This window comes from Balaenoptera physalus (genome assembly GCF_965194825.1).
Source record: "Balaenoptera physalus genome assembly, chromosome: 17".
Lineage (NCBI taxonomy): Eukaryota > Metazoa > Chordata > Mammalia > Artiodactyla > Balaenopteridae > Balaenoptera > Balaenoptera physalus.
The window spans coordinates 50373766-50395038 of NC_138895.1; the positions used below are offsets into that span (position 1 = coordinate 50373766).

The 21273-nt window shown below is 48.2% G+C and overlaps 1 long non-coding RNA gene across 1 annotated transcript; it reads right to left on the bottom strand.

Moving 5' to 3' along the window:
• Positions 1–549: 549 nt before the first annotated feature.
• LOC309647238 lies at positions 550–21008 on the bottom strand. Its single transcript, XR_014255880.1, has 2 exons — positions 19298–21008; positions 550–18970 (listed from the first exon to the last, which is right to left on the bottom strand). It is a non-coding gene; the product is annotated as an uncharacterized lncRNA (long non-coding RNA).
• Positions 21009–21273: the final 265 nt, after the last annotated feature.

The window sequence follows — 21273 nt, forward strand, 5'->3', positions numbered from 1 at the left end:
ATTCAAGCATTCATTTTCTTTTCTTTCTTTCTTTCTTTTTTTTTTTTTGATATGAGTTAGACACAAGGCTGCTCCCAGCAGGAAGGATCTGCCCTGGTTGCCCCATGGTACTGTCCTAGCCTTCCTGGCTTCCCTAAGGGCCAAATGCATCTATATTTCAACTGGTCCATAACCCAGTAGCAGAGCCAGCAGCTAGCAGGAACTAGGAATAACAGAAGTGTGTCTTTTCCTGCAGGCTGGCTCATCCCTGCACCAGGATGCCAGGCTTGGTAGACAGGACACAGGCTAGATTTCAGCTCCCACCCACCCCCTATGCCAGGTTCTCTGTGCTGGTCACCAGTGGCACAGCCCTGCTGGGGGCCCTACCCGTGAACAGTCCATCAGCGTGCTATGATATGCCAATCGGTCAATTCTGCTTTAGAGACGCTTCTGCGACCCCCCACCCCCATTATGTGTTCCAAATTTTAAAATATACTGACTCTTAAAACACAAACTTACTTGAGTGTTGAAATTTTAATGACTTTACTTGAGATGTTTGGATTGCAAAAATTTTGGTTCGGTTCTCACTGAAGGTGAACTTTTTGTAGCTTTGTTGGAGGCCTGTGCTGGGCTGGGTCTCTAAGCTCACATTTAGGGTGCCCACTGGGCAGTCCAGCTCAGCCCCTGTGGCTAGACCTCCCGGTGCTGCCCTCTCTCAGGCCCTGCCCCGTGCCTCCTTGATCCTCCTCCTTAAAGAGACTGCTCGGACCTTGGGTAACAGTGCTTACACCTGGCTCCTACTTGACCCCTTGGGCTGGTTCTCTGAGAGCCCCATCCCAGGAGTGACACAGTTTTGACCGTGTTCTTACGTTTAGGTACCCTAATCTTTCCTGACTGTGTCTGATTCCCAATCCCAATATTGTCAAGTGGACCTTCCTCATGCTATTATCTCTGGATCCATAATAACCCATCACATTTAGGGGATCAGGATAGTGGAGGCAGTTCAGGGAATCTAGCTTCCTTCATGGCCTTTGGTGATTTTAAAATAAGTCCATGAATTATTTGATACTCCTCCCTTCCAGAGCTGGAGTTTAATTCTCTCCCCTCAACTGTGGGCTGAACTTAGTAAGGGGCTCCTTATGAACAGAATGTGGTTTCTTTCTTTCTCTTTCCCTTGGATCCTTTACTCTGGGGGAAGCCAGCTGCCATGCTGTGAGGACACTCAAGTAGCCCTATGGAGAGGTCCACATGGGTAGGAACTGAGGCCTCCTGCCAACAACCAGCATGTGGCAGTCCTCTGAGTCACCGTGGAAGTGGACCCTCCCACCCCAGTCAAACCTCCAAGTGACTGCAGCCCTGGCAATATCTTGACTACAACCTTCTGAGAAACCCTGAGCCCGAACCGCCCAGTCAATCCATTCCCAAATTCCTAACCCCTGGCAACTTTGCAAGATCATAAGTGTTTATTGTTTTAAGCCATTAATTTTTGAGGTAATTTGTTATGCAGCAATAGATAGCTAATACACCTCCCAAAAGTGAGACTGGAGAGAGAGATGGGGGGACTCTTCTCAGAATGGTTTTCTGTACAAGCAGCTTCCGTATTGTTTAATACCCCTTTCCACATCCTAATGGCTTGTTTGCTTCTCTATTCCCCAGATAAACTGTGGGCCCTTGAGAAGAGGGTCTTGATAAACTCATCCTTAATTTAGCCGAGTTCTAAGGATACAAGCTTAAAGGCGTCAGTAATCTAAAATTCTCTATTTTCTGTAGCTTGCCCTAATATCTCTTTTGGGCATCTGTTCTGAGAGTAACATACACAATCAATACTGGGGGCCCCCTACCTCCCAGGTCCTGTTTCTCTCAGCTCCTTCCATGCCCCCACTGGGTTATGGGAAATACTTGGTTGTCTCTGTACCCTGCAGGATGTGGGAAGTCCTGCCAACTGTTCTCAAGTCCTCTGGGACACGGTTTGCTCCTTCTGGGCCTCTTCTCCAGAAATGAGACCCCTCCAGGCACTTGCCTGCCATGATTCACCCCATGAACCAGTGGCTCAATGCTTTTTTCCCCAAGAGAAAAGAATGAATTCACTTGGACTCCTAATTATAAAAGTGTCAGCAAAGGGACCCTTTCAGACTTTGTTAACGATAAACCTTAACCTTCCCGGGAAAGGAGATCAATGCCCCTGCCTTCAGTTTCTCTGCAGCCCAAGGATCTGTGTCAGCAACTACAGCTCCCGGGATGGTACATATTTTCAGCAGGAACAAGTATTATGATTGATTAGTAGTGCTGTCTGCATAAGAGAGGGAGAGAGTAAATATAGCTCTGCTCTATTAACCACCTCTGACCTATACTTTTGATGCTACCCTGTTACTTCTCCAAGATGTTGGAGAAACAGGCCCTTTGGTGGCAAAACGTCTCCTGTCCTTCTAGAAGGCCCAGTTGCTGATGCTGTTCCGCAGCTAGCTGACCTAGAAGGGCTCTGCCTGGATGCGGCCTGGGTAGCAGCACTCTTTGTAGCTAGGCTGAGAAGATAAAACAACAGCGGCGGAGTTAGAGTATTATTACCCCAGACCCTCTGTGCTGGATGCAGATCAGTACAGATGTTTGAACTGGCCTCATTTCTCATTGAAGGTCCAGGCAGCAAGTATAAAGGCGCTTTCATTACTTGGCATCCTGATGGAGGTGTGTGCTTGTCAGGGACAGAATAAACCTCACAGGTCCCGCCATCTCATCGATTCCGCTGATGAAAGAAAACAGGCAGCCTGGCCACGGGAATTCCAAGTTGCAAGGGCAAAAGGAGCAATTCCAACCCGTATTCACTTTCCTGCATGTGCTGGCCCTACTGGGGTGGTCTGTCCATTGAGGGTTCATTGACCTCTTGCTTCTGCTAACTGGTCACAGTGAAAAATGAAGGCTGAATCTCTGGGCCGTAAATAAGAATACAGCAGAACTCTCTCCCCTGCCCTGAAAGGGATTGACAGGTGTCTACTTGTGCCCAGTGGAAGCAAAGACTCTGAACAGAAATATGTGCTTTCACCCTGCAGGGCTCCTGGGGACCCCTGGGGGAGGGGCACACGTGGGCAAGGGCAGCCAAGAGGAAGCTGCTGAGGGCCAAGCTCTGATGATCTCCAGTCCTCACTCACTGCAGATCAAAGCAGCCTCGCTGTGTCCAGACCATATAAATATTGAATAAGGCTGCTTGGAAGATTTGAGATCCTTAAAGGAGTTAGAGGGAAGAGGATGAGTTCAATGCAGAAGATGGTATCAGAAAATGCTGACCCTAATCTAAGAGCTAATACAAAAGTCAGCAACAAAAGAGTGAGCATGGATTCTATCAGGCATGGCTTCTATTCTTGGCTTAGAATTTGCACATGCATTACTTCCGAGGTGTAGCTGTGCAGGAATTTGACTGTCTGGGTCAGAACAGTCAGGAGTAGGAAAGCATTCATCTCTGTTTGGTTTCCTAAAGTCTCCTCCCTTACCTGGAAGTGCAGCATGTTAACTCCAGGCTCCTTCTGTACTGCAAGAGAGCTTTCCACCCCATCGCAGGACACACGCGCTCAGGGTAGGTCATTCTCTGAGGGACCCCAATCGGCTAAAGAGTCATTTTCGCTAAGAAGCCTTCCAAACACCCCAAATCTAGGCCAGGCCCCACTCTCTGCACCTCCGCAAGCCCCACTACTCATTTCCGTCAGAGCACACATGACCCTGGCTTGTATAGGTCATCTCTCCCACTAGACCACAGCGATGGGGCAGGCGGTGCTTTACTCGCCATTATGTCTCTTAGCAAAGTGCCCAGTATGCAGTAGATGCCCCCAAGACATGTATTGAATGAATACACGAGAAAGTATATGGGGAGCCACAGAGCAGGCTGTGCTGAACAGCTGCTGCTAAGGCGGCCCCCCGGCCAGAAGGTGCCTCTGAGTTCTTGTTGTGACTTCTCCTGGATAATTGCTGGTGCCACCTGGGAGGTTAGCTAGGGATGATTCTCTTGCAAAGGCTGAGCCCCAGGTTTTATCATCTGACCCCTTTCCTTTCTTAGTGGTACCCACCAATCACCCAGTTTGTCTGCCCTGGAGCACAGCACATCCAGGAGGCCAACTTAGAAGCCAGGAAATTCTCCTTCCACAGTGTGGTGAATCTGGGCACACAGCAAGTGGGACTTCCACTGCGTGGTTTAGGGTTAACGCATTTCCCGAGTCTCTTCCCAGACTTTCCCACCTCTCTTACCATCGCTGGCTGCCCTAAGTCCACACTCACGGGGCTTTCTGTCCTTCTTCATATTTTCCTTTAGTTACTCTCCTTGCCAGAGGCTGAGCTATCTCTCACTCCTTTCCTCCTTTGTGGGTTCCTGGGAGTGCGGGCACCGTTAGGTCAAGGTGCCTAGGTTTCCAGTTGAAATCGCTCTGCTTACAACACCCTGAGAGATGCTGCGGCCCCGCCCTGAATCCCTGGTGTTCATACGCCGTCCTTCCTAGTTCTCCACTCTCTGCCCTCCAGGATCTTCTGAAAACACAGCCCACTGAATGCATGTGCCCAGGTCTCACGCCCCATTAGGTTTCACCACCCCCAGGGCCCCCTCCACAAGCCCTGCCCTGTGGAAGCTTCCTCACTCGGCCACACTGTCCCCTGGGCCTCATACGTCTCTGCCGCTCACAGGGCCTCACCCTGGCCCCAGCTCTTGACTCACACTGCTTCCCAGGCATTTGCCCAGCCTGGGCCTCCCCTCAGTTCTCTCTGATTTGGAGGAAGAGCCTCAGAGCTTCACATCGGCACCCTCCCCTGTCCCCACTTGCTCTTTGTATGAGAAGGTGCCACAGACCTTGAGGAGGTGAGCAGGAAGTTACCAGGAGGACAAAGGGAAAATCTCATTCCAGGAAGAGGAAACAGCCAATAATACAAAGGCCCCAGGGAAGAAAATCAATGAAAGAGGGACAGCCAGAAACCTGGTGTAACCTGAAGGGACGGGGTGGAGTGAGGTGAGGGAGAGTGTGGAAGTGGGGATGGAAGGCCTAACCTTGACATGAATTTGATGGGAGATCGTCAAAACATCTGTGGGCAAGAGAGTTATTGATTAGCTCTGTGTTTATATTCACTGTTCCTCATATTACAGACAAAGGGCTAGTGTCCTTGATAAGAGTTTGAAATTGATAAGAAAGTTGATGAGAAAAATTAATAAGAAACTGACTTTTAAAAATAGACAATAACTCCAGAGAAGAATGAGCGAAAGATACGATCAGACAGTTCACAGAAAAGGAAATACAAATGTCTCTTAAACATATAAAAGACGTTTGACCTCACTCAAAATAAGAGAAATGCAAATTAATTCTTACTGAGATTCCATTTTCACCTATTGTATTGGCAGAAATCCCAGAATTTGATAACTCGTTCTGTTGGCACGTTCAATCATTGCTGGTAGAAATGTAAATTAGCACAACTCAATGGAGGGCGATTTGGCAATATCTACCCAAAGTACAAATGCTATACCCTTTGACCTCCACTTCTGGGAGTTTACTACAGAGGTATACTGTGCACATGTGAAATAATGTATATTCAGGGTAACTAACTATAGCGTTGTTGAAATGGTAAAATATAAGAAGCAGCTAAGTGTCCATCAATAGGGTACCATTAAATTGATGATGTCTTGTTAGGGAACCGTTGACTGAAACCTCCTGCTTGGCCAGGCACCATGGCAACTACTTGCCTGAGTTGTCTCAGAACAGGAGGTTCCGATAAAGAATGCGGTGCTGCCACCCAAAACTAACCGGGAGAATTCACGAGGAGCCAAAAGGAGGAGGGAAGAGACCATATGTCTTGCCAACCTCCCAGAGACCCTCACGCTCGAATCCATCTTGGCTGAGAGATGCGTGCGCCACCAGGAAGGACCCTGAGTCAGAATGTTTGTCCAGAGACAACCCGGAAACTAACCCCATTACCACGAAACCCGAGACTGCGAGCCACGTGGCAGAGCAGTTCTCCAGGGTTCCCTTACCCTGCTGCTCTCTGCCCAGGCGCCCCTTCCCAATAAAGCCTTTTGCTTTGTCAGCACGTGTGTCTCCTCGGACAATTCATTTCCGAGTGTTAGACAACAGCCCACTCTGGGGCCCAGGAAGGGGTCTCCCTTCCTGCAACAGTCTAACTACACAACTGTGAAAAAGAATGAGCTGTGCTCTCTGTCCTGACAGGAAAGAATCCCAAGACATCCAAGACAGTGATGAGATGATTAAGTAAAAGATAGACTAGTGTATACAGTTGGTACATTTTGTGTAAAACAAGGCGGGGAGAAATGAGAACATATATTTGCATTTTCTTGTGAAAGCATACAGGAACTTGGGATGGGTCCAAAACGGCCGCCCAAGTGGACGTGGGAGAGGTGTGGGAACCAGGCAGGCAGGGGATGGGAGTGAGAAGGAGAGACTTTTCACTGTGAACCTTTTTATACTTTTTCTGAATTTTGAATCATGAGACTATGTACCGTATTCATCACATTACATTAAAGAAACAGAATTCCTGTTTCCATAGTCTCTCACAATAGTTCTTCTGTAGCCTGGCTGCCCAGAGAAACCCAGCATCTGCTCTTATGACTCACAAGCCATCCCCAGTGATCCCCAAGTGTGAACAAATATTCTCCCCGAACAAATTCATAAGTGTCTTCAGAGGACGGCCACGCAGTATCACCCAACTGTAAGTCATTACAACTCCCTCGAGGTTGAAAAATACCTCCTCATTCTTCTGGAGCTCTGATTCAGATTTCTGCATTTTCCCATGTGCTTCTTTCCTGCTCAAGTCATCCTTTTCAGGTGGTATTTTTAAAAATTTATTTATTTAATGTATTTATTTTTGGCTGCGTTGGGTCTTCATTGCTGTGCGCGGGCTTTCTCTAGTTGCGGCGAGAGGGGGCTACTCTTCATTGCGGTGCGCGGCCTTCTCATTGCGGTGGCTTCTCTTGCTGCGGACCACGGGCTCTAGGCACATGGGCTTCAGTAGTTGTGGCTCGCGGGCTCTAGAACGCAGGCTCAGTAGCTGTGGCGCTCGGGCTTACTTGCTCCGCGGCATGTGGGATCTACCCGGACCGGGGCTCGAACCCGTGTCCCCTGCCTTGGCAGGCGGATTCTTAACCACTGCGCCACCAGGGAAGCCCCTCAGGTGGCATTTTGATTGAATAAAGCCTGTGTCTGCCCTTTGCTCTGGTGTCTTTCTTCCTCAGTCATCCCCTCCCTAAAGCGACCTTGCTGAAAAGTTCTGTGGCAACCGGTCACTCTTGGTGTTTTGTGATCACTTTCCCAGACCCTGCATATCAAATGTGGTTGCCCAATTTGAACACTTCGTAAAAACAGTAAAAATCACTTGGTGAAAATCCTTCAGACAAGGAGCAGCGGTGCTGGAGAAAAAGCCAGCCGGGTACTCACACTGTCTTAGAAGTGTGGCGGGAAGCACAGCGTTCAACAATTCCAGGAGGTGAATGGCAAAGCTTTCCTGCACGTGCCCTTTGGTTGGGATAGGATTGCATGAGAAATGGTCTTCTCCACCAGCTCGTTGACAAAGTTGCCCTCTTTAGAACACACGGTCAGGAGTTCTCCTAGGAGAGCTTTGGGTCTGGGCTTCCTTCTTCTGGCTTCCTTGCTCTGTGGATGTGACACCTGTTATCAGGCCTAAGCTAAATTACCACCCACACATCCGCAAGCAGGTGCTGAATGAAAGATTTATAAGCTCAGGTCTGACTAGGTTGACTCCCTCCCCTGCTCTTCTGCCTTAAAGCTGATCTTTTGTAAAAGTTCTATTCACTCACGTGTGGCTCGTTTTATTCCCCAGATGAAAAGGGTCTATAGCTTTGATTACGCATATGTGAGCCCAGCAAACTCCTGGAGTATAGGGACCCAAAACATAGCCAACCCTCCATAAATATTCGTTGAATAAACAAATGAATGAGTGGTTAAGTGGATCTCTAACATGTGCTGTGTATTTAGAGCCAGTCTTATCCAATAGAAATTTCTGTGATGGTGGAGACGCTCTATAGCTGTGCCGTCCAATACTGCAGCCACTAGCCACGTGTGAGCACTTGAAATGTGTCTGGTGTGACTGGGGAGCTGCATTTTAGATTTCAATTAATCTGATTTAAAGGGCCACATGCCGCTATTGGCTGCCATATTGAATGGTATAGATTTAGATTATTGGCTATATAATTTGCTCATCTACATTGATAAACCGTGTAGCCTTCTCAGGTTAACTCTTCTTGTTTAACACGGCCCAGAAACTTTCAACAACCATTGTGGAAGCAGTGGAAAGGCATATTAGTACTTCTCATGGCCCTTGCCATCATCACCACAGGCAAATGGAAGCCAGGAGGAGGAAGAGGGAATAGAAATTGGTTCTGCCTGCTTTTTTCTCACAAAGTCTTGGGTCACCCCGGGAGTGTAAGTGGTCAGCCTCTGGGTTTATGACTTACCCAAGAGCCACCCTCTATGACTGCTCCAAGTCCCCACCAGCCGGCTGGGCATAGAGTAAGGGTTGAGCCCGAGGGAGGAGTGCCACGTGGTGAGTCATCATTACCATTTCTCAGAACAGGTGTTCTTCAGGGAGCCTCCTCGGAGGGTTCCACACCCAACCTGCCCTTACCTGCAGGGGTGGCTGTAGCCTGAGGACAGGCATGGAGCTCCATTCCTGTTCAGTGGGGAGTTACCAGAAACCTGTGCTCAAAGATCCCACAACGGGGACTTCCCTGGTGGTCCAGTGGCTAAGACTCCGAGCTCCCGATGCAGGGGGCCTGGGTTCCATCCCTGGTCAGGGAACTAGATCCCGCATGCCGCAACTAAAGATCATGCGTGCCGCAACTAAAAAGACCCTGCATGCCGCAATGAAGATCCCACGTGCCACAACTAAGACCCAATGCAGCCAAATAGATAAATAAATATTAAAAAAAAAAAAAAGACCCCACAAGGATTTGGATCCAGGGGTGGTTTTGTGCTCTGGCCGCTTGGGTGGAAGCTGAAGTCCCCTGCATGGGTACCAGCAACAACTTTAGCAACTTTAATGCCAAACTGGGACCCTCTCTTTAGCACTTGGCCCATCTGGTTCCATCCACTGTTGCCCTGGCAGAAAGCAGAGCACGTTCTCACGCTTTCTGGAGAGCCTGGGGCACTTCAGTCACAGCAGAAGGGATGGCTGCTGAGTCGGCCCTTGTGTGTGACTATGTGTGTGCATGTGATCCCCTAGGTGCCACTGTCCTCTAATGGACGGAACGGGACAATCTCTACACCCAAGGCGAGCAGGACTCGCTTCTTCTGCTGAACGAACGTAGTTCTTTTGCTTTCTGAATTAAGAAATGTCACAGATGCCAGGTCACGAAGCCAGAGCCCCCAGAGCATCTTCTCTCATCCCTCAGGGATACAGGCAAAAGGTCCATGCCACCTAGCGCTCCTCAGTCCTGCACTAGCCTGCTTGCCACCATTCATTTGAAAGATGAAAAGACTGCAGCGACAGGTCCCTGACACAGCAGAACTCCCGAGGTGCCTGAGGCCCAGGGCAGTGCCTGGGAGCAGTCTTCCATTGCTGGTGAGCCATATTCTAGAGCCTAGAGGTATTTCCACATATGCAACATGTCCGACAGGCCCAGCAGGCAGGGTGGGGAAGCCCATACTGCACGACACACGGGAGAAGCTCTGGTTACCAGAAGCGCAAACAATGCCTCATGCAGGGGCTCAGGTAAGAGTCAGGGTAACCCGTCACTCCACACTGATGCACCTCGCCCTTCCCTCACTCTGCTGCTTCTCCTCCCAACCTCATCTTCCAAATCCCTGGGGGAGGGGCAAGCCTAAGTTTGAACAATTGGTGTCCAGAAACCCAATCCTTGCAAGAATAATGTGCTGACAGCATGGCAGTCTACTGTCACCTTGTTATTTGACCCTTTGCTTCTTGAAATCCCATCCAGCTGTGTCTAAACTTCCTACAGTTTCCATCACTGCCTTACTTTTTCAGAGCTACTCATCCCTGCAGATGGTGTGGCTCTTTCTGGGTCAAGCGTGACTGAGAAGGCTGGTGTGAGTGGATCTCCCTGGCCATTCTGGAAGACCCCTAGTTCCCTGGAGAAGGAGTCTGTCCCAGCCTACTGTGTGTGGCTCTGTGAATCTCTTGGGACACTGAAGGTTACTACCTGCAGAAATTATTCCCTAAATAAAGAATAGTTATTTGAGGGCAAGTCTATCTCTGTGTAGCATAGTCATAGAATTTTGAATTTTGAGAGCTGGAAGAAAACCTAAAAATCACAGCTTCATTTTTAGGGTGAAGAAAACAATATCAGAGAGGTTAAGTAGTTTGGCCAAAGTCATTAAGCTTACGGACACAACTACTAGAACCTAGAGGAGACAATTGCCAAGACTTGACATGTAAGTCAACGAGTTGAGGTTGACTTCAAATGGAAATAGGGAACTTACTATGGACTCCTGACTTAGAAGAAGGGGTATGGATTCAAAATTATTTTAAATAATTTCTCCCTTTTTTCCCCAGTATCAGATACTCTAAATTTTATCCTATATAAAGCAGGATAATCATGTATCCTCTCTTTTACTGTAAAATGTTTTGCTTCCCTGCCCCCCCGATCCCACCCCTGCTTAAATTGTACCAACTGGATTTATGTAATTTGGGATTCACTTGGTTGACAGAATCTGCTCATAGGGGAAGATCTAAGTGAAAGTCTTGCTGCCCAAAGGGCAAGTAAATCTTGCCTGGAGCCATCCTTACATCTCCGGGGCTCTGGATGGTGCCATTTGTCAAAAGATGCTGAGACCTCTTGGGACGATGACCTCCAAGGTTGAACTGGGGTCAAGGCTTGCTCTTTCCTTTCTCCTTGATAATGTACCTGTCAACTCTCAGGAGATGTGGGCTGCTACGATATTGAGATGAGAATGGGAGGCTGATACCATCTTGGGACTTACATAAATTTCCGTCAAATGAACCCCTTTGAACCAGGTGAGAGGTAGCCAAAGCCCATTGCCGTGGAACGGGATACACCTGAGGTGAGTGAAGGCTCTGCTTTTTTATGAGCCATATAGGTCTCTCTCCTCCATCTTATCCTGGAAATGCGGGGGTCAGCGCCTCTCCAAGTAGGGGCTGGTAAAAGGATCAGTTAATGTTTTCCACAAGGTTCTTTATAGAAGTGTTGTACTTGTCCTGCTAGAGGTCATTCCAGTTCTGTTTATGAAATAGTTGCTAGTTAAGAATCTGGCTGTCATCCATCCTTTATGTTGGGCCACTTTTGTGGTAGGAATCCTGTTTTTCTGGAGATATCAGGGCTATAAATGGTTCCTGGGATGATGGCTCATGTATGCTATCAATCTAGAGCTGTATTTTATGCTATTCTGTATTATTCCTTCAACAAGATTGGGCATTCCTTGAGCCCAGATAACGCAATTTGTATTTTCCTTAATTTCCTGTCTGGTACACAGCCTAAGCGCACTGTACCTATGAATAAGCAACTTGATTTGAGTTATTAAAGGCTTCAATTAGGCAGAAACATACATTAGTAGCAAAATATTTGTGTATTGTATACAGAGTAAAAATTTACAGTAAAAATACAGTGTTACTTGTTCAAGTCAGCAATGAGAAATGGAAACTTTTTTTAGAAAAAAAGGATCTCAGTAAAAGACTTTGATTCAAGTGTCCAAAATTTTTCAATAATAATTTTTCATAAAAAAATTGATCGAAAATGTTGCAGAGGGCGTTAAGTCAGCTTGGAAAGTACACACTTCGCGTTCACATACGTGAGGAAGCCGGACCACACCTTTGAAAGCTTAGAACCAAAGAAAGGTTGAGAAGTGTGACAGATATGGAACACAGCCCTGAGACTAGATGGTTTGTCACACTTGCATGTGTTGGGAGGACAGTTTCGGCATAAGTGCCAGGTATGTGGACAGATAAGGGGAAAGCACATTTCAAGAATGCCCTCCCAGAGCTGGAGAGCCGTGGCTCGGATACGACTAAGAGCCACCGCGCGGCATCCTTTCGAAGGGGTTTTCACATACCTGAGGCCTGACATTCTCCCAGGGGGTGCTTGCAGCCTGAGTGCACCTGGAAATTAAAGGAAGCATCTGGCTCCTGTTCTGGGAGCTGAGTCAAAGGCAGAGTGGTGCCCAACCATTTTCTTGTAAATTTTAACAACGTGAGGGATTTACGCAGCCCTGCAACGTCTGCGTGATCTGCGTGATCCACAGCTGCCAGGGCAGAAAGCAAGTGATGGCACTCAGACTCCAGAAAGCAGCACTTTACTGGAAGATAATGAGCGAGAATAGCTAGCATTTTTAAGTCCAAACTGCTCAGTCCTGGAAGGCTGTGTGAGGGGAGGAACCTGAGGAAGTTTGAAAGGAGGAATTGTTCTGCTCTCTTGGGTGCCGGTCGCAGATTAAGTATCAGCAATAACACGTGCGCTTAAATCGTTCCATTGGGCTGGAGAAGTTTTAGCCGAAGGTCACTTATTTCCGGTTCTGAATAAAATTATCTAAGCTGTTGCCTTAACATTTTCAGATGCATTTTTGAACTGGACTTTGGGCACGCTGTCAGGCAGGCGTTCAGGGAAACGTTGTTAGCTTTGGCCCTCTTGGCCTGGAGGAATTAATCCAGCTCCTGAAGCTTCTCTTTGGGCTTGGAGACCTCTGCGTGCCTCTCACTTGCTTTTGTCCTGGTTTCTGGTTGAAGCCCACTGAAGTCCCCCACCTTTGCTTTTCTGGAGGACTCTTCCCAAGTCTGAGGACAACAGCAAACAAACAAAACTCAACCAAACAAAAACCCACACATGGGGTAGGATGTCTGTGTCTGGTTGTTGCTTGGAGTATAGTAATGTCATGGCTGTTCCTTAAAAAGGTATCATTGACTTCTGTTTTCAATGGTCAAAACCAAAGTTAAAACAAGATCTGGTGTCAGAAGTAAGGGCCTCCGGCACCTCAGCTCGAGGGTGATAAGATGGACCCTGAGGAAGGGGTGCTCATGGCCATGACCCCCTGGCTCGCCACCCATCCCATGGGAACAGACACCCCCTTCTCCCTTCTTTGTGGGGAACTCCATGAGCAAATCGGGGGTGATGAATCCTGAGCTCCCCTAAAACTCTTCTTCCTTTTCCCGGATGAGACAGACCTGCATACAGGAGTTGCTTCGTTGCCGAGTCAGGCAGCACCCACTTGCTGTGACTCTCAAGCTGAGCTGAGCTGTGTAAGATCAAAAGCGCAGAGACGTGGAGCCCCAGAGGCCCCTGATGCAGGTTGAGGAGGGCTCATCCAAGTACGCGTGACTTTCTGCGCTCATCTCTTGACGGGCTCAGACATCTGGTGAGGGCTGGATGCATCCTCATTCCAAGAATGGTACTGAGAAGGTCCCCTTTGGCCCCAGAAAGGAGAGGAACTTCCAAGATATACATGTTTCATGTTTAACAGCTGGCTCTTGGTGGGGGAAGCCCTGGTTTTGTATCATTTGCCAATCTCTGTGGTGTAAATGCTCCCAACATGGCCAATTTCAAGCTTACAACATGATGGCAACTGGCTTACAAAATTCCTGAGCAAAAAACGGTGGCCTCTTGTGAGTAGAGGCGAGCTCCAGCTCCCCATGGGCACTAGCCTGGCACGGCATTACTGAGACTAACCTGAAGACACGGAGCGTTGGCATCAGAGCCAGACAGACCTGGAGAGACCCCTGGCCCCAGCGCATGGGAGGTGTGTAGCTCAGGCATGTTACCTAACCTTCTGAACTTTCGTATACTTAACCAGGAAACCAGGGTGAATAGCCATCAACATTCTTTCAGTTGTGAGTGGCAGAAATCATCTGAAGTAAAGAGGAAAGGGGGAATTTATTGGTTCATGCACACAATCGAGGAACTGGAGCACTGTGGGATTTGTTCTTCTCTCTGTCTCCCTCTGTCAGTGTATTCTTTCCTAAGGGTAAGAACTCAGGCTCATCCGCAATTTCAAGTTTATATTCTCACGGTTGAATGACCAAAGGTGAGCAGCTCTTTCCCTGCTCCACTTTGGGAAATCCCAGGCTTGGCCACCTAGTGTGTCATGTTGGGTCACGTGTCCATCCCTGGCGCAGTCTCTGTGGCCAGGTTGACGGAACACCATGACTGACAGCACCCATCCTACCTCGTGGTCCAAGTTAGACTCGCCCAGAAGAAGATACGTTCTGAGCAGATGCTACCCCCAGTGGCCACCTTGGGAGTTATGTGCTGATCTTGAGGTTTTGTTGTGAGCCTGGGATAAGACTGTGAGTGGAAAGGGCTGCCCTGCAGGAGGGATTCAGTGTTAGCTCCCGACTCCTCCCCTCCCATCCTTCCCATCCCTCCTGCTTTCTCCCAGTGAAGTCCCAGTGAAATTCTGCCGGACAGACCATGGGCCGTTGATAGGGGTCTGGCTCACCCATTAGAAACAGCCTGTACACTTTGCCTCCTGTCCGTGCAGGGCGAACAAGCCTGGACAGCACAGAATTGGGAGGTGTGAGACATGGACATTAGTGTGTCCCCACCGTCTTTTTCAGTATCTTTTTCTTCAACCTCCTTGGCCACTGATTTATATCCTGGATACTGTTCTTAAAGGGCTTTGCTCTTGGTCATTGTGAATTATATGTGAATTACAGCCACGTCTCCTAGAGATGAGAAGATGTAGAACACTCTGCCAGTGCCCTACTGTGTCCTTGGCTCTTACCAAGCCATGCGTACCCCTCTAGCTACCGGCTGCCGGCGCTGGCATTTTGCTCTCTAGGGGCTTCTCCTCACTCCTGGGGCGTCCTCTGCTCTCTGATGGCAGCTGAGAGTGTCTCCAGGGAGCATCCTGCAAGCAATAACTGATGAGCATTGGTGCTGAATACCCAGGCCCCCGCCCCTCTGAGGGCTGTGTTTTACGTGGAGCCCCAGAGCTTCCCGGACAGCGTTAAGCTCCGTCACCCACACTGGCAGCTGGCTAGTTCAAAGACCCTCTCTTAGCTGCCTTCCCTTCCTTGTCTCTCTTCCCATCCCCATCTGGTTTTCTCTGCACCTATTTGTGCTTGAATCCTTGTCTCAGGGTCTCCACTGTAGGGGGAACTCAAACAATCATAGGGGATTTCTGAAACAGCCAAAAGAATAATTCTTGAATTGGAATTCCAAATTCTGTTTTCTGATTTGGAAATAGCAGAGTCTGACATGTGCACATAAATGGGTAGGAACAATGGGACAGAATACTTGAAATGGAAATTATCCAGAAAATCATGGAGGTTTGGCTGCTACCGTGATAACAATTCAAGGGAGGCTACTTTGGAGTGGAGATGCTTCTCCAGACGCCGAGGGCCAGGGGAAGCAAGTGGCTTCCTGTCTTGAGGCCAAGGTCATGCAGAAGAGGACAGTCCTATAAAACTTGGGCTTAGGCTCCTGCCTGTTGTTGGTCCTGGCCCTTACAGGACACCTGGAACACATCCTAACTCTCGTCTCTGTGTCTCACCAGATCCTGGAATAAAACCCACCTACATGTGGGAGCCATTCCCATGGAGGGCCAGACTCCCTTTGCTGAGGATAAATTGCTATTTCTTGGGACAGTAGAAGGGAGAGCAGAAAGCAGGATTCCACTGCACATGTCTTTGTTAAGCCCCTGCGTATATGAATCTGTGCTCGGAGCTGGGAGGGACTCCGGAGGATTATGACCTGCCCTCAGGGAGCTCCCAGCCTGAGTGGAGAGACAGACAGGACACCCACTAAATACAGAACAGAGCCGCGTGAAAAAATGCCCTGGAATCTTTGCCAGTGAAATGCTGAGGGAAGGTGGGGAGGAATGATCGATTCTGATTCACAGGGTTGGAAATGACATCCTGTATATGATGAATGGATATAAATCTTCTAGCAGGGGGTCAGATGTATCAAAGGATTGATTCGCTTCTAGGGTCTTTTCCGCACTGAGAATTCTGTGTCTAAGTACCAGAGAATATCTAGTAGATGTCTGATGAGTTCTCGCTACAGTTATCTGCAAAATGAAAGGCAAGAGCCAAGGGCCTATTTGTAGCTGAATTACTGAACACCGGGAGGATCTGGCTGGTATTATCTGGATTGGCTGTCCTTGCTGCCAGAAAACGGTGCACAGTTTCCTACTATCCAACTCACTTGGCACTGGTGGCCCTGGCATCCCAGTGCTGGATACTGGGGGGAGGCGGGGCCCTCAGTGGGAGAGGTTACCTATCCGGGAAGGAACCAGAACACAAGGGGCATTTCCAGCACCAGCCTCTGCAGCCTTTGCTGCTGTCCTTACCGAATTGCAGTGCCTTCCAGAAGGGACTGTACTGGAGGGTGAGCTCCTGCAGGGAAGGCTCAGACACCAGACACGTTGGCATTTGCAGGGGAATTTGCTGTGGTGCCCGGTGGGTGGGAACCGTTCCCAGGGTATGTGAAGGGGTGGGAAGGAGAGAAGGCAGGGAAAGCAGGGGATTATTTGCGCCCAAGTCCAGGACCACCCTGTGAAGCCCTGCAAGGCTGCGTGAGCCATCGTCATCTTGAGATTTAGGGGAGCGCTTGCTGTCTGCACCCGGGGAATTCTCCCCAGCCCTCCCACACAGCAGGAAAGATGCAGTGCGTGTTTGCTGCCTGTCTGCTGCCGGGGCGGAGACTCTTGCTCTAGCTGAGCAGCTCTGCTTGAACACAGAGCTGTGGATGGGTGTGTGGGAGTGCGGGTGTGGTGTGTGCCAGGGAGGGCCTTTTGCCATCCTAAATGGCAGGGGGGCAGCTGTTTGGGGATGAGAGGCAGAGCAGGAGGGTGTCTGAGCTAGAGCAAAGGTAATGGTTAGCTGGTTTATGTAGCTAGCTCCCGCGGAGGAGGCCAGAAAGCAATGATTTGTAAGTGCTGGTGTGTGTGGGGTGTGTGTGTGTGTGTGAGAGAGAGAGGGAGAAAGTCTTAAGAAAACAACTCAGGGAAAATAGGCAATATTTATCTTTAGTAACTTTTACACTAATCATAAGTAATCGAATTCAGTTCACAAATGTATTTCTTTGTAAAATCGGATGCAATTGTATATCGGCTTGTTGGGGTTTTTGCTGGCTGGTCGAAGAGATGTTACAAGGGAATGAAAACATTTGCTGAGACAATCAGGCCATCCTCCCTACCCTACCCACCACAAAACCTGAAGAAAATCCTTAGAGAAAAATATTTTTCCCCCTCCCTTCCCACGGCCTCTCACCACTGCAACTACTTTCCCTCCTTCCATTTTTCTCTTCCTTGCCAATTTCCTCTGTTTTATAATTCATTCATTCATTCAGTCTGTCAGTCAACACACATATTATAGGCATATATGCCAGCATTAGTATCTGTGCGTGTAAGCTACTACGTAAGCAGATTTTCAGTTTTCACTTAGTCTAAGGAAGACTTCTCTGATTAATTTCACTCCCAAAGGCAGTGTGTTCTCCATCAGGGAACATGTCTGATTATTTGAGTGGCAGCAGCCAGCTGGGAGGCTTATGGCGGATTCCTGCTTGATGTTGGGCTTAGCTGAGATATCACCTCAGGCTCCTCCCTGTGCTCAGATGCCATGATTTTGTTGTGATAATTTTTAATGGAATTAAATAGACACCGAGGAAGGACTGTGGTCCCTAAATTGGATTTCCACCCCCTCTACTCCCAAGTGATCAATTCCAACAAAGAAAATGTCAGGCTGATTCCCCACTTCACCCTGAGCTCTGCCTTTTCTCCAGCATTTGCTGACTTGAAAGCTGTCTAGACTGAGCTGAAGAAATTGAGAAATGCGCAATGTCAGTTCTGCAGAACAGACAGACTTTGTGGAGAGGAGACAGGCCTGCTACATCCAGGACGTGGCACGATTCACCCCAAAACGGGTAGGAGTGCTCGCTCAAAACTAAAGGTAACAATCGAAAATGAAGGACAGGACAAAAAGACAGATAACTAAAAACAGGGCAGTTTTCTAACTGGAGATCCGGCAGCGTCTCCAAATCACACTGGGCAGCCTGAAGCAGCAGGGGCTTCACTTGGGGTAAACTGGATTCACTCTAACGGACACGTTTTGCGCATCCCCGCTGCATGAGTCTGCGCTTTGGGGACCTGCGGGAAAGCTCTGCTCTGTCTACCCAGATCAGACGGTTCTGGGCCCGATGCCCGACTCCACGCGGGTGGGGACAGGGCAGGCTTTCTTCCTGGAGCCTGAGATGACTTCCCTTTGCCTGGTTACCATTCTCATCCGAAACAGGGGGATTCTTGCCTTCAATCTCAGTGATTAACACGGAGAAGAGTAAGTTCTGACTTTAGTAATCCTTCCAAAGATGAAGAAATTCTCCCTGGAGCCCACCCTCCTCTAGACTTGTGTTCACAGGTGATGTATAAACCTGCACGTCTCCCCTCGCCTCCCCCATCAGGGTGCTGGTGTATAAAGCTGCCCTTAATCAGGGAGACCAGGCAGTGGAAGCGTCTGTCAGAAAGGCTGCTTTTCTAATCGAGACCTGCCTGTGTGGGTGATGAGGTAATTTCTTCTTAAGCTTCTGGTTGGTATCCAAGGAGGAAAAAGAACAACAAAACAAGGTCTGTTAATAAAGGTGTGAGAGCCTCTGGGTGTTTGCTCTTATTAAAGAGACCCCAAGGAAAGCTGCTTCTGGGGTGAAAGCAAACCTTTGTCAAGGATTTCATTTTAGAACGTTCAAAAGACACCAGAGAGAGAGAGAGAGAGAGAAAGAGAGAGAGAGAGAGAGAGAGAACAAGAGGCAGGAAGAGGCAGGCACAGAGAGGGGAAGAGATGAAGGGAGGGAGAAGCAGGAGAGCCCGTGCCTCACTGAGATGTCACAGGAGAGAATTACAAACACAGGCTCCGGCAGTTTGATCACTGGAAAAATGTTTGTTAAGGGTTGGTGCAATGGAAGAGAGAAATTTCTGGATTTTTTTCAAAAAAGATGTGCCTTTGCTCCTGCAGCTCTGTTCACCTGGAATGCCCTTTTCTGTCCATCTTTAGCCCATCTATTCTAAAAGGCTCAGTTCAAATGCCCCCTCCTCCATGAAGCCTTCTTTTTTTTTTTTTTTGATTTTTATTTATTATTTATTTATTATGTTTATTTTTGGCTGTGTTGGGTCTTCGTTTCTGTGCGAGGGCTTTCTCCAGTTGCGGCGAGTGGGGGCCACTCTTCATCGCGGTGCGCGGGCCTGTCACTATCGCGGCCTCTCTTGTTGCGGAGCACAGGCTCCAGACGCTCAGGCTCAGTAGTTGTGGCTCACGGGCCCAGTTGCTCCGCGGCATGTGGGATTTTCCCAGACCAGGGCTCGAACCCGTGTCCCCTGCATTGGCAGGCAGATTCTCAACCACTGCGCCACCAGGGAAGCCCCCATGAAGCCTTCTTGATAGCTCCAGTTAGATATATAATTGCTTTACTTTCTGCAGGTCAATAGTAATATTTTTCCATTTAAAATTTTGAAAAGTTTTTAAAATTATGGTAAAATACACAGAACGTAAATGTTACCATCTGAAACATTTTTAAGCGTACATTTCAAGAGTGTTAAGTGTATTCACATTGTTGAGCACCCAACCTTCAGAACTTTTTTATCTTGCAAAACTGAAATTCTGTAGCCGTTCAACATTAACTCTCCATTTTCCCCTCCCCATTCTACTGGCAACCACCATTCTACTTTCTGTCTCTATGAATTTGACTGCACGAGGTACCTCGTAGAAGTGGAATCAGACAGTATTTGTCTTTTGCAACTGGCTTATTTCACTTAAAATAATGTCCTCGAAGTTCATCCGTATTATAGCACGTCAGAATTTTCTTCCTTTTTAAGGAATAGTAATTTGATTTGATTTTTCTAATGGCAATTGTAACATGCTGTCTTATTTGTAAGTTCTGTGTACACTTTATATCTCCCCTAGAGAATTCTAGATGCCTTGAGGGCAGGGTCTGAGTCTCCCCCACTGAGTTCCATCATACCTATTAGCCCAGCACATGGCTGAGAGTTTGTGCTAACTGAATATTTGTTGAGATCAAAGGAAATATGCTGTAAAATACGCTGTAATACTGTCTTGAGAGAGCTCTTCTCTCCATAACCACGTAACTTCTCTCTTCTCTCCGTATCCATAACTGCACCCCACACAAGACTCAACCACAGTTTAACCCAATCTACGTCATCAAGTTGAGGTGAGAGGAAAGGAGTTGGCATCAACAGTTTAGGGCTCATCTACTTACCCTGCAGCTTTCAAGGAGTCCTGTATCTTCTCTTGGCATGAGGCTTCTGCTTCCTTCTGGGAGTTATTTCCTTTGGGAAAAGAAAGCAGAGCCAATCGTAAAAGACCAGAAAGCCAGGATGGAAAGAGTAAGGAGAGAGGGCGATGGTTCACGTAGAATGGAAGCTGATATTTTAGAGTTAGGTTTCCCATCCTGTTAGCTTTCTGGTTGTGTCATCACTTTTAATACTCATCTTCTGATAAAGATGAGGTGGTAATGGGGGGCAAGGGACTGTGGAGGTCTTCTTATTAACTGTACCAAACATCCTTTCCCACCCACCCCCTCACCGACTTGTCACTATGGAAGATTTGCTTATTTTGTAACTCAGGACCAATAACGGAAGCTTTGCTAAAATTTGGTTTGAGAACTTGGAGAACTAAATGAAACTTCATGCTTGGTCTGTAATAGTTATTTTTGGAGTTGCTTTAGTTAGCTTGTCTTAGAACTCTGCCTTTCCCTTTGTTTCTACAGTCATTTATAGACTGTGGAATGAACCTAGGCGTTGAGTCAAGCAACCCTGTGTTCTACTGGTGGTGTGACCTGGGGCAGGCCAGTTCACCTCACTGGACCTCAGTTTTCTCATCTGTAAAATGGGGAACATACCCTCTTCCTCACCAGACTTTCCTGAGGAGTCAATAGGACCGCGAATATTAAGTGTTCCGTCTGACACACTGCAGGTGCATAACAGATGTGAATTTCCTTCTCTTCTTCTCCTGAGTTGACCTGATGTCCCCCTTCTCAGGCTGTGGCTGAATTGGCTCCATTTGGCTCCATGATTTCACATCAGCCACACTCATTTCACTGCCTTTTTCTCTTCCTCAGCAACCCCCGACCCCCATGGAAACCCTGTGGCAGTTCATCCTTTTGGGATACCTGAGAACAGCATTGTGGTGTGGAATAGGGCTCCTTTCAGGCCTAACGAGTCTTGTTGGAGGATGGAATTTTCACACCCACAGGAGCATTCATAGAAGAACAAACTACCGCAGTTAGATTTCTCTCCAGATGGGGCAAGAGGCTCTGTGTTGTACCTGCTATTGGAGCTACTGGAGTCGACCCTGCAGAGGAGCCTTCAGTTTTGGACCCGCATCACCTTT